The sequence below is a fragment of the Cervus elaphus genome, chromosome 31 (assembly GCF_910594005.1).
Source record: "Cervus elaphus chromosome 31, mCerEla1.1, whole genome shotgun sequence".
NCBI lineage: Eukaryota > Metazoa > Chordata > Mammalia > Artiodactyla > Cervidae > Cervus > Cervus elaphus.
The window spans coordinates 20,323,184-20,333,689 of NC_057845.1; the positions used below are offsets into that span (position 1 = coordinate 20,323,184).

At 41.8% G+C, this 10,506-nt stretch overlaps 1 long non-coding RNA gene across 1 annotated transcript in view; it reads right to left on the reverse strand.

Annotated features, from left to right (window-relative positions):
• Nucleotides 1-10,220, reverse strand: part of LOC122687339 — a 51,544-nt gene extending 41,324 nt beyond the window's left edge. The window contains exon 1 of the long non-coding RNA XR_006339123.1: nucleotides 10,089-10,220. This is a non-coding gene — a long non-coding RNA (uncharacterized LOC122687339). The remainder of the gene's footprint in view (nucleotides 1-10,088) is intronic.
• Nucleotides 10,221-10,506: the final 286 nt, after the last annotated feature.

Genomic DNA, 10,506 nt, shown 5'->3' on the forward strand with positions numbered 1-10,506 from the left:
TCAGTCAGTCTCTCCCATCAGGAAGCTTCCATAAGCCTCTTATCCTTCTCCATCAGAGGGCAGACAGACTGAAAACCACAATCACAGAAAACTAACCAATCTGATCACATGGACCCAGCCTGGTCTATCTCAATGAAACTATCAGCCATGCTGTGTAGGGCCACCCAAGACAGATGGGTCATGGTGGAGAGTTCTGACAAAATGTGGTCCACTGGAGAAGGGAATGGCAAACCACTTCAGTATTTGTGCCTTGAGAACCCCATGAACAGTATGAAAAGGCAAAAAGACAGGACACTGAAAGATGAACTCCCCAGGTCAGTAGGTGCCCAATATGCTACTGGAGATCAGTGGAGAAATAGCTCCAGAAAGAATGAAGGGATGGAGCCAAAGCAAAAATGACACCAAGTCATGGAGGTGACTGGTGATAGAAGTAAAGTCCGATGCTGTGTAGAGCAATATTTGCATAGGAACCTGGAATGTTAGGTCCATGAATCAAGTCAAATTGGAAGTGGTCAAACAGGAGATGGCAAGAGTGAACATTGATTTTAGGAATCAGAGAACTAAAATGGACTGGAATCAGTGAATTTAACTCAGATGACCATTATATCTGCTATTGTGGGCAAGAATCCCTTATAAGAAATAGAGTAGCCATCATAGTCAACAAAAGAGTCCGAAATGCAGTACTTGGATGCAATCTCAAAAATGACAGAATGATCTTTGTTCTTTTCCAAGGCAAACGAATATCACAGTAATCCAAGTCTATGCCCCGACCAGTAATGCTGAAGAAGCTGAAGTTGAATGGTTCCATGAAGACCTATAAGACCTTCTAGAACTAATACCCAAAAAAGAGGTCCTTTCCATTATAGGGGACTGGAACGCAAAAGTAGAAAGTCAAGAAGTACCTGGAGTAACAGGCAAATTTGTCCTTCGTAAAGAATGAAGCAGGGCAAAGGCTAACAGAATTTTGCCAAGAGAATGTGATGGTCATAGCAAAAACCCTCTTCCAACAACACAAGAGAAGACTTTACACATGGATATCACCAGTTGGTCAATACTGAAGTCAGACTGATTATACTCTATGCAGCCAAAAATGGAGAGGCTCTATACACTCAGCAAAAACAAGACCTGGAGCTGACTGTGGCTCAGATCATGAACTCATTATTGCCAAATTCAGACTTAAATTGAAGAAAGTAGGGAAAACCACTAGACCATTCAGGTATGACCTAAATCAAATCCCTTATGACTATACAGTGGAAGTGACAAATATATTCAAGGGATTAGATCTGATGGACAGAATGCCTGAAGAACTATGGAAGGAAGTTGGTGACATTGTACAGGAGGAAGTGATCAGTCACTTTTCAGTCACCAAGAAAAAGAAATGCAAAAAGGCAGAATGGCTGTCTCAGGAGGCCTTACAAATGGCTGTAAAAAGAAGAGAAGCAAAAGGCAAAGGAGAAAAGGAAAGATATTCCCATTTGAATGCAGAGTTCCAAAGAATAGCGAGGAGAGATAAGAAAGCCTTCCTGAGTGATCAATGCAAAGAAATGGAGGAAAACAATAGAATGGGAAAGACTAGAGCTCTCTTCAAGAAAATTAGAGTTACCAAGGGAACTTTTCATGCAAAGAAGAGCACAATAAAGGACAGAAATTGTATGGACCTAAGAGAAGCAGAAGATATTAAGAACAGGTGGCAAGAATACACAGACGAACTATACAAAAAAGATATTCATGACCAAAATAATCACAATGGTGTGATCACTCACCTAGAGCTAGACATCCTGGAATGCAAAGTCAAGTGGGCCTTAGGAAGCATCACTATGAACAAAGTTAGTGGAGGTGATGGAATTCCAGTTGAGTTATTTTGAATCCTAAAAGATGATGCTGTGAAAGTGCTGCATTCAATATGCCAGCAAATTTGGAAAATTCAACAGTGGCCACATGACTGGAAAAGGTCAGTTTTCATTCCAATCATGAAGAAAGGCAATACCAAAGAATGCTCAAATGACTGCACAATTGCACTCATCTCACACGCTAGCACAGGAATGCTCAAAATTCTCCAAGCCAGGCTTCAACAGTACGTGAACTATAAAATTCCAGATGTTCAAGCTGGATTTAGAAAAGGCAGAGGAACCAGAGATCAAGTTGCCAACATACTGGATCATCAAAAAAGCAAGAGAGTTCCAGAATAACAACTACTTCTTTACTGTCTATGCCAAAGCCTTTGACTCTGTGGATCACAACAAACTGTGGAAAATTCTTCAAGAGATGGGAATACCAGACCACCTGACCTGCCTCATAAGAAATCTGTATGCAGGTCAAGAAGCAACAGTTAGAACTGGACATGGAACAACAGACTGGTTCCAAATAGGAAAAGGAGTACATCAAGGCTGTATATTGTCACCCTGATTATTTAACTTATATGCAGAGTACATCATGAGAAATGCTGGGCTGCAGGAAGCACACTCTAGAATCAAGATTGCCGGGAGAAATATCAATAACCTCAGATATGCAGATGACACCACCCTTATGGCAGAAAGTGAAGAACTAAAGAGCTTCTTGATCAAAGTGAAAGAGGAGAGTGAAAAAGTTGGCTTAAAGCTCAACATTCAGAAAACTAAGATCATGGCATCTGGTCCCATCACTTCATGGCAAATAGATGGGGAGACAGTGAAAACAGTGACAGACTTTATTTTTTGGGACTCCAAAATCACTGCAGATGGTGATTGCAGCCATGAAATTAAAAGATGCTTGCTCCTTAGTAGAAAAGTTATGATCAACCTAGAGAGATGATTAAAAAGCAGAGACATTCCTTTGCCAACAAAGGTCCATCTAGTCAAAACTATGGTTTTTCCAGTAGTCATGTATGGATGTGAGAGTTGGACTATAAAGAAAGCTGAGTGCCTAAAAATTGATGCTTTTGAACTGTGGTGTTGCAGAAGACTCTTGAGAGTCCCTTGGACAGCAAGGATATCCAACCAGTCCATCCTAAAGGAAATCAGTCCCGAATATTCATTGGAAGGACTGATGCTGAAGCTAAAACTCCAATAATACTTTGGCCACCTGATGGGAAGAACTGACTCAATGGAAAAGACCCTGATTCTAGGAAAAATTGAAGGCGGGAGGAGAAGGGGACGACAGAGGATGAGATGGTTGGATGGCATCTCCGACTCAATGGACATGAGTTTGAGTAAACTCCAGGAGTTGGTGATGGACAGGGAGGCCTGGCATACTAAAGTCCAGGGCATCACAAAGAGTCAGACATGACTGAGCGACTGAACTGAACTGAGCTGTTGGTTATCCATTTTATACATAGTAGTATGTATATATTAACTACAATCTCCTAATTTATTGTGATTCCACTGCTTTCTCCTTTGGTACACATCAGTTTGTTTTATATGTCTGTGGGTCTATTTATGTTTTGTAAATAATTTCATGTGTATCTCTTTTTCTTTTTTTAATTTCAGATATAATTGTGCATGTTTATTTCAGTCAATAAATCTTGACTAAACTAGCATAAATTTATAGTCAAACTAAGAGAGCAAACGACCTAAAAGAATAGAAGATTGTGATGAGGGAGTGGGATGTGAGAGTTCTAAGTTTTCAGAAAAGGAGAAGGGTCTCACCGATGATGAGAAGCTCTGGGATATTGTAGTGAAAGGTGGAACAAAGGTAGTATAGGAAACAAGTGTGGGAAAGGAGCAAGTAGGAGTATGAGACTAAGAGATTAAAAACTACTACACTATGTATATATATATAAAAAAAAAAAACGGTGACTTCCCTGGTGGCTCAGAGGGTAAAGCGTCTGCCTGCAGTGCAAGAGACCTGGGTTTGATCCCTGGGTGCGGACGGTACCCTGGAGCAGGAAATGGCAGCCCACTCCAGTGTTCTTGCCTGGAAGACCCCATGGACAGAGAAGCCTGGTGGGCTACAGTCCATGGACAGACAGAAAATGAACCCATGGTTGCTGCAGTGAATGGATAGTTAGGGATTTGGGGGAGGCCATGAACACACTGCCATATTTAAAATGGATAACCAACAGAGATCTACTGAACAGCACACGGAACTCTGCTCAATGTTATGTGGTAGCCTGGAATGGAGGGTTTTGGAGTAGAATCAATACATGTATATGTATGGCCAAATCCCTTCATTGTTCACTTGAAACTACCACATCATTGTTAATCAGCTACACCCCAACACAAAATAAAAAGCTTAAATTTAAAAAAAAAATTAATAAGCAATGAGGATACATTTCAAAGGGAAATATAGTAATTATTTCATTAATTTTAAATGGAGTATTATCTACAAAAATATTGAATCACTTTGTCATTCACCTGAAACTAATACTGTAAATCAACTATACTTCAACTAAAAATAAACATAAAATATATTGTTAAGCAAAAAATGAAAGGCTTTAGAACAGTGAATATAATATCTTACCATTGTCTATTTCTAAAAACAAGTAATCCATAAATATGTATGTATATTCATATATATACATATGAACCTATTTTCATAAAATATTTCTGAAAGAATATTCAAAATCTGGTGATAATAATTGTTTCCAGACAGAGGTACTGGAATACTGAAAGACACGGAGAGAAGATAATTTTCTTTTTTTTTTTTTTGAAGATAATTTTCATTTGTCACTTTTTGATGAGTAGCCACTTGTAGAGTCCTCATTAATCATGGAAGTGACCTGATTACTTGAGGCAGGATAGTGGGGGTTAGAGTTGTGCATCATATCAGATAACTCAAAGAGAGGGGGCATTTTGGATATGATTGGGGAGTTGAGGTTTGAAAGTTACAAACCTTGAGTCTAGGTCAATATCACCCACTATTTCAGAGATGCAAATGAAGAGGAAATGGCTAGCATCTTTAAGGAAAGCTGCCTGAGAGGTGATGACGTCAAGGAAAAGCCAAGTTTACATTAGGACAAGAACACAGCCAGTTCTGAGAAAAGACTGAGGATTTTGTGGAAATGGAATAAGATTTCAGGAGAGCAATAGAAAGGGTTGTGAGAGGTCATCAGTGGGAAGCAATGAGAAGATGACTCAGAGGGGAAAAAAAAACACAGAGCATAAAGGAGAAGAAAATTAGAAAACAATGCCTTGAAGTGCCTGAATTCTAGACCTGAGGGCAACAGCCATGAGAGGCATGAAAGAAATTAGCAGTTCACAAGGTTCTATGGTTTCATCAGTGTCAGTTTGGGCAAGAGCCCTAAGTGACCCAACAGTGTTAGCTGGTGACCCAGTCTCTAAGTGCTATGATTGGCACTGGCTAGAACCCATGTGCTCTCAACCATCAGGATATGGAATTTATTCAATAGGCTGTCTACACAGTGTCTCTGATAGAAATTCAGTAAAAAATGGTTTCTGTGCAGTCACAAAACTCAACCCTAAGTAGTAATGGCCACCCACATGGGGCCTTTCCCTCAACTGCATCATCAACCTGAAATTTCACCTTCTGACCTATTTTTCCAACATTCCAATCACCCCCTATAACTGAACTTATATGTGGAATTTAAAAAAACAAAACTAGAAACAGAGGAGACTGGTGGTTGGGGCGGAGGTTGGGGATGCAAATGGGTGAAGCTGGTCAAAGACACAAACTTCCAGTTATAAGACGAATAAGTTCTGGGAATCTAATGTCTAGCATGGCAACTATAGTTAACAAAACCACATTGTATACATGTAAGTTGCTAAGATAACTTAACGGTTCTTATCACATACAAAAAAAAAAAAAGGTAGCTATGTGAGATGACAGATTATTCACTAATCTTCTTAACAAACATGGTAATCATTACACAATATATATGTTTATCAAATCATTTTTTGTATACCTTAAACTTACACATGCTACATGTCAATTATATCTTAAGAGTGAAGTTAAATTCATTCAGTTGTGCCACTCTTTGCAACCTCATGGACTATACAGTCCATGATATTCACCAGGCCACAATACTGGAGTGGGTAGCTGTTTCCTTCTCCAGGGGATCTTCCCAACCCAGGGATCAAACCCAGGACTCCCACATTGCACACGGATTCTTAACCAGTTGAACCACCAGGGAAGCAGCTCTGTCTTAACAGAGCTAGGAGGAAAAGTCACTGGACAAGCTTTAAAAACACATGAACAAACAACAACAACAACAAACAGATACCTAAGACACACCTAAGAAACTCCAATACTTTGGCAACCTCATGCGAAGAGTTGACTCATTGGAAAAGACCCTGATGCTGGGAGGGATTGGGGGCAGGAGGAGAAGGGGACGGGCAGAGGATGAGATGGCTGGATGGCATCACCAACTCGATGGACATGAGTTTGAGTAAACTCCGGGAGCTGGTGCTGGATAGGGACGCCTGGCCTGCTGCGATTCATGAGGTCGCAAAGAGTCGGACACAACTGAGCGACTGAACTGAACAGAACTGAAGACACACCTCCCAATCTGATTGAATTATTCTAAGATAGGGATCTCTTAAACTTCCCCAGGCAATTCTATGTATAGCCAAGGTTGAGGGCTAATTTACTTCAACAACTTTATCCAACTTTATCTTTGTAAAGATAAAAAGCTAAGGGAGATTATCCAAGGTCTGCATCTGGAAAGTGAAGGCAAGGTAGGAAACCCAGTCTCCTGGCTCTGAGTCTAGTACTCATCCCGCCCCCCCCCCCCCGCCCCCCCCATCACATTGCTTTGACTCATGATTCCGTCCTCCCTCTCAGCTTCACCTGGCTCTTTACCTAACCTCGAGGCAAAAATTAAAAATGCCAACATGTGACCAGAATGACCACATTGTTCACATGGACCCACAAGTCCAGCTCCCACCACCCGCGGAAGCCCACAGCTCTACTTCTGCCTCACGGTGCGCTGTTGCTGTGCTTAAGAACGTTGATGAATGGTGCCCGCTGGCCCACACTACACGTTCATGCCACCTAACCTCAGAGTGCGCTCATTGTGCTTGGCCATCCTCACTCCCCTCTTTTTGTTCCTTGTCAGGCCAGCCACAGAGTCTGCTCCAAATCTGTTCACTTGCCTTAGCTCTGTATCCCCTCATAGATTAAACCATCTGATATTAATGTTATCTATTCCCCTAGTCTCTCCTCTGCCTGAAACCATCTCTATGTTTTCATCTGTTCTCTTTTCATGTCTGTTGCCTATTAGATTTAACCTCCTCCCCCTCCCCTTTCTTTCCCTCTGATACATATTCTGTCTCCCTCTCTTTCTCCAGTTAAGCATTTCTTCTCTACTGCCTCTTTCCTCTAAGCCTACTTAGGAATTTTCCTCATCTTCACAGCAATGCTTCCCTTACAATTACAGCTGCATTAAAGCAACTATCACACCCCAATTTTTCTTTCTCTGTTTAACTTTTCTATTAGATGGTTTAAAATCACTCTTAGTGTTTCTACCTCTTTCCTGTAATGTGACTTCCAACATTTACCTGCTGAAACCATGCTCTTATTTACATATGCTGGATTACTTGTCAAAATTAAGCCTCATTTATTGTCCTTGCACTAAGGAACACTCTCTTACTTTGAAACTTTCTTTCCCCTTTTTTTCATTGCATTGGAGAATTGTATTCTCAATAATTTTATTTTTGCTCCCCCTCTCTCCCTTTCTTTCTCTCTGCTTCTGTCTCTTCTGGCTCTCAATTTTCTGACCTCATCTCAGTACCTCAGGCTGTGCCCATGGACTAGCAATACTGCTGCATGCTGGGAGCTTGTCAGATGAACAGCATCTCGGGCCCCACTTTAGACCTACCGAGTCAGAGTCTGTAGTTCAATAACATGCCCAGGTGATTCATATACATGGTAAAGCTTCAGAAGCATTGTTCTACGTTTCTGCCCTTGGCCTTTCTCTCTAACCTTCGTTCACTCTATTCTTCATATGATCCCAAACTCCAAGTAACCATTCTAAACAAAAATCCCCCAATGTATTCCTCTGACCATGAGCTCCTTCCATCCTTTTACACCATGTCCCCATTTTCAGAGCTTTCGAACATCCGCTATGAGTTTTTAAGGGACAATGTATCATGTTCAAAGGAAGTCTTCATCTCTTCCCTGTTCTTTCTTCCTTATAACAATTAATGAACACTCTCCTAGGCACCTGAGGTTATAGTTTTTTATTGCTGTTATTTCTGATTCCATTTTCTCTGCAACTGACCTTCACACAATAAAGCATATAATCGTAATTAGTTCCACCCCTTAAACATCTTTTGCATTCCTATTACTTAAAAAACATAGAATGATAGAAAGATAATCACTTATGGTGAGTTATGAGCCAGGTATTCTAAGAGCTTTACAAACATAAACTCATTTAAACTTAATCTTGTTAGACAATAGTATCTAATTATCTTATCATCTTAAAGACTCTGGTCATTTTTCACTCAGATCTCTGCTATTGCCCACCTGCTAACTTCTACTTTCTCTTTAGTCAGGAACCATATGATGAAAATCTTCACTAACCTTTGTGTACTGTATAAACTAAAGTTTACAGGGTAATTCCATAAGATGATCCTATTTAACCCTCTCGAGAAAAGTAAAAATGAAAAACTATGAACAAGGTATTTATATTTACATTTTACAAATAAGTAAAATAGGATCCTAAGTATTTATATGATTTGTTCAAAACCAACAGCTGCCTTCTGACACTTATCCTGTGCAGCTGTCTCTTCCTGAAATACAGACAGAGCCTCCTCTTAACAAACAAAATGAAATAATGTTGATGTCTTCTAACCCTCTACAGAATGATGCAACCCACCTTTCCAATTTTAACTCCCCCACACCCTATTCTACAATTACTCACTCTTCCCAGAATGTTCTGGTGCTTTCCCGATCCTGGTTTTGTTCACACTCTTCCCACTGAGACAGGTTGGGACCAGGCACCCTTTGCTGCAGTGCTGCAATGCTTGCATCTGGACACACCTCTCCTTCAGCAACAGGATTTAAAGAAACTGTATGGGACTGAAAATAACTGCATGCACGCCCAGTTGGTGCAGATTCTGGACAAAAGATACAAAGAGACCAAAAACCCAACTGCCACTTCTAAAGAGCCTGGAGCAAAAACTGAATGTCAGGGGCAAAAGATGGGTACTGTGCATGCCCCCTGCACTCAACGCCACCAGTGAAATGAAAGTCAAAGTTGCTCAGTTGTGTCCTACTCTTTGGGATCCCATGGACTGTAGCCTGCTAGGCTCTTCTGTCCATGGGATTATCCAGGCAAGAATACTGGAGTGGGTAGTCATTTCCTTCTCCAGGGGATTTTCCCAACCCAGGGATCGAACCTAGGTCTCCCACATTGCAAGTATATTCTTTATCATCTGAGTCAGGGAAGCCCCTCGACACCACCAGAGGGAAGGGCAAACCACCTGAGCTACTCCTCCGGCCTGAATGCTGGACACACCCCTACCCTCACCCCATGTAAGGAATGGGCTTGGCCCCCTGAGTGGGCGAGTGCGCAAGGGAACTCCTTGTTAGTTCTTGCTCCCACCTGCTGCAGCAGGGGCCCCAGTAAAGCATTGCCTGAATTTCTTGTCTGGCCTCTAGTTGATTTCTATTGATTGAGAAAGACCAAGAACCCTGGTCATTTTCTCCACCACCTGCAATATCCTTCTTCCCATCACCATCCTAGAAAGTGGTCCCCAACACTCAAGGCCCTACTCAAAAGGCCTTACCACTAACAAAGTCCTTCCCTATCACCTACGACAGGCCAAATTAGTGCACGCTTCTCCTCTTTTACCAAATCATTGAGAGCACAGTAAATCAGAGCATTGCTTCTGGAGTCTAAGCCCTTGGGTTCCAGGCCTGACTGTGTCCTTTACCACCTATGGGCCTTGGACTTCAATTCCTATCAGTGAAGTGAGAAGGACAATAGTACCCAGCTCTTCCGGTTATGAGGAAACACCAGGCATGGGACTAGATGCAGAGATACAGCAATGACCAAACTGATAAGTTTTCTGCAGCCATGAAGCTTCACTTACAGGGGCAAACAAAAATAAATGAGTAAAAATAAATGTTGATATATAACTACCACCAGCGAAGTCCATTAAGAGTTTTCAGGAAATAAAAATAGAATCTAGGTAATAAAACAGTCTAACCTTTTTCTTCCGTGGTGCTAGTCTTGATGCTTGCTCATACAGTGCCGTACGCAGAGGCCTTGCACGTGACCCTTCAGACCAGAGGTCTTGGTGAGAAACAGCTGCGCCAACACCTCACGCTGTGTGCAGAAGCCAACACCACACAGCAATTCAAGATGGCGGCAGTGGGCTGTTAGCCGAGCCCAGCGCCAGAATCCTGAGCCAGAGCAGCGCAGCTCTGCCCGCCTCGTGAGAACTCCGCCCCCTCCGCTCCCCGCTGACAGGGCTCCCTGTAAAGCAAGCCCTGCCCACTGATCCCTATAAAGCAAACAAGCAGCTTGTTTGCTCTAGAGCAGGCTCTCGCCTCTCCATTTTCTAATCAGAGAACAAAGCTTTCCTTTGCTTATGAGCCAAATCTGTTCCATTGGCTGACCCCCCG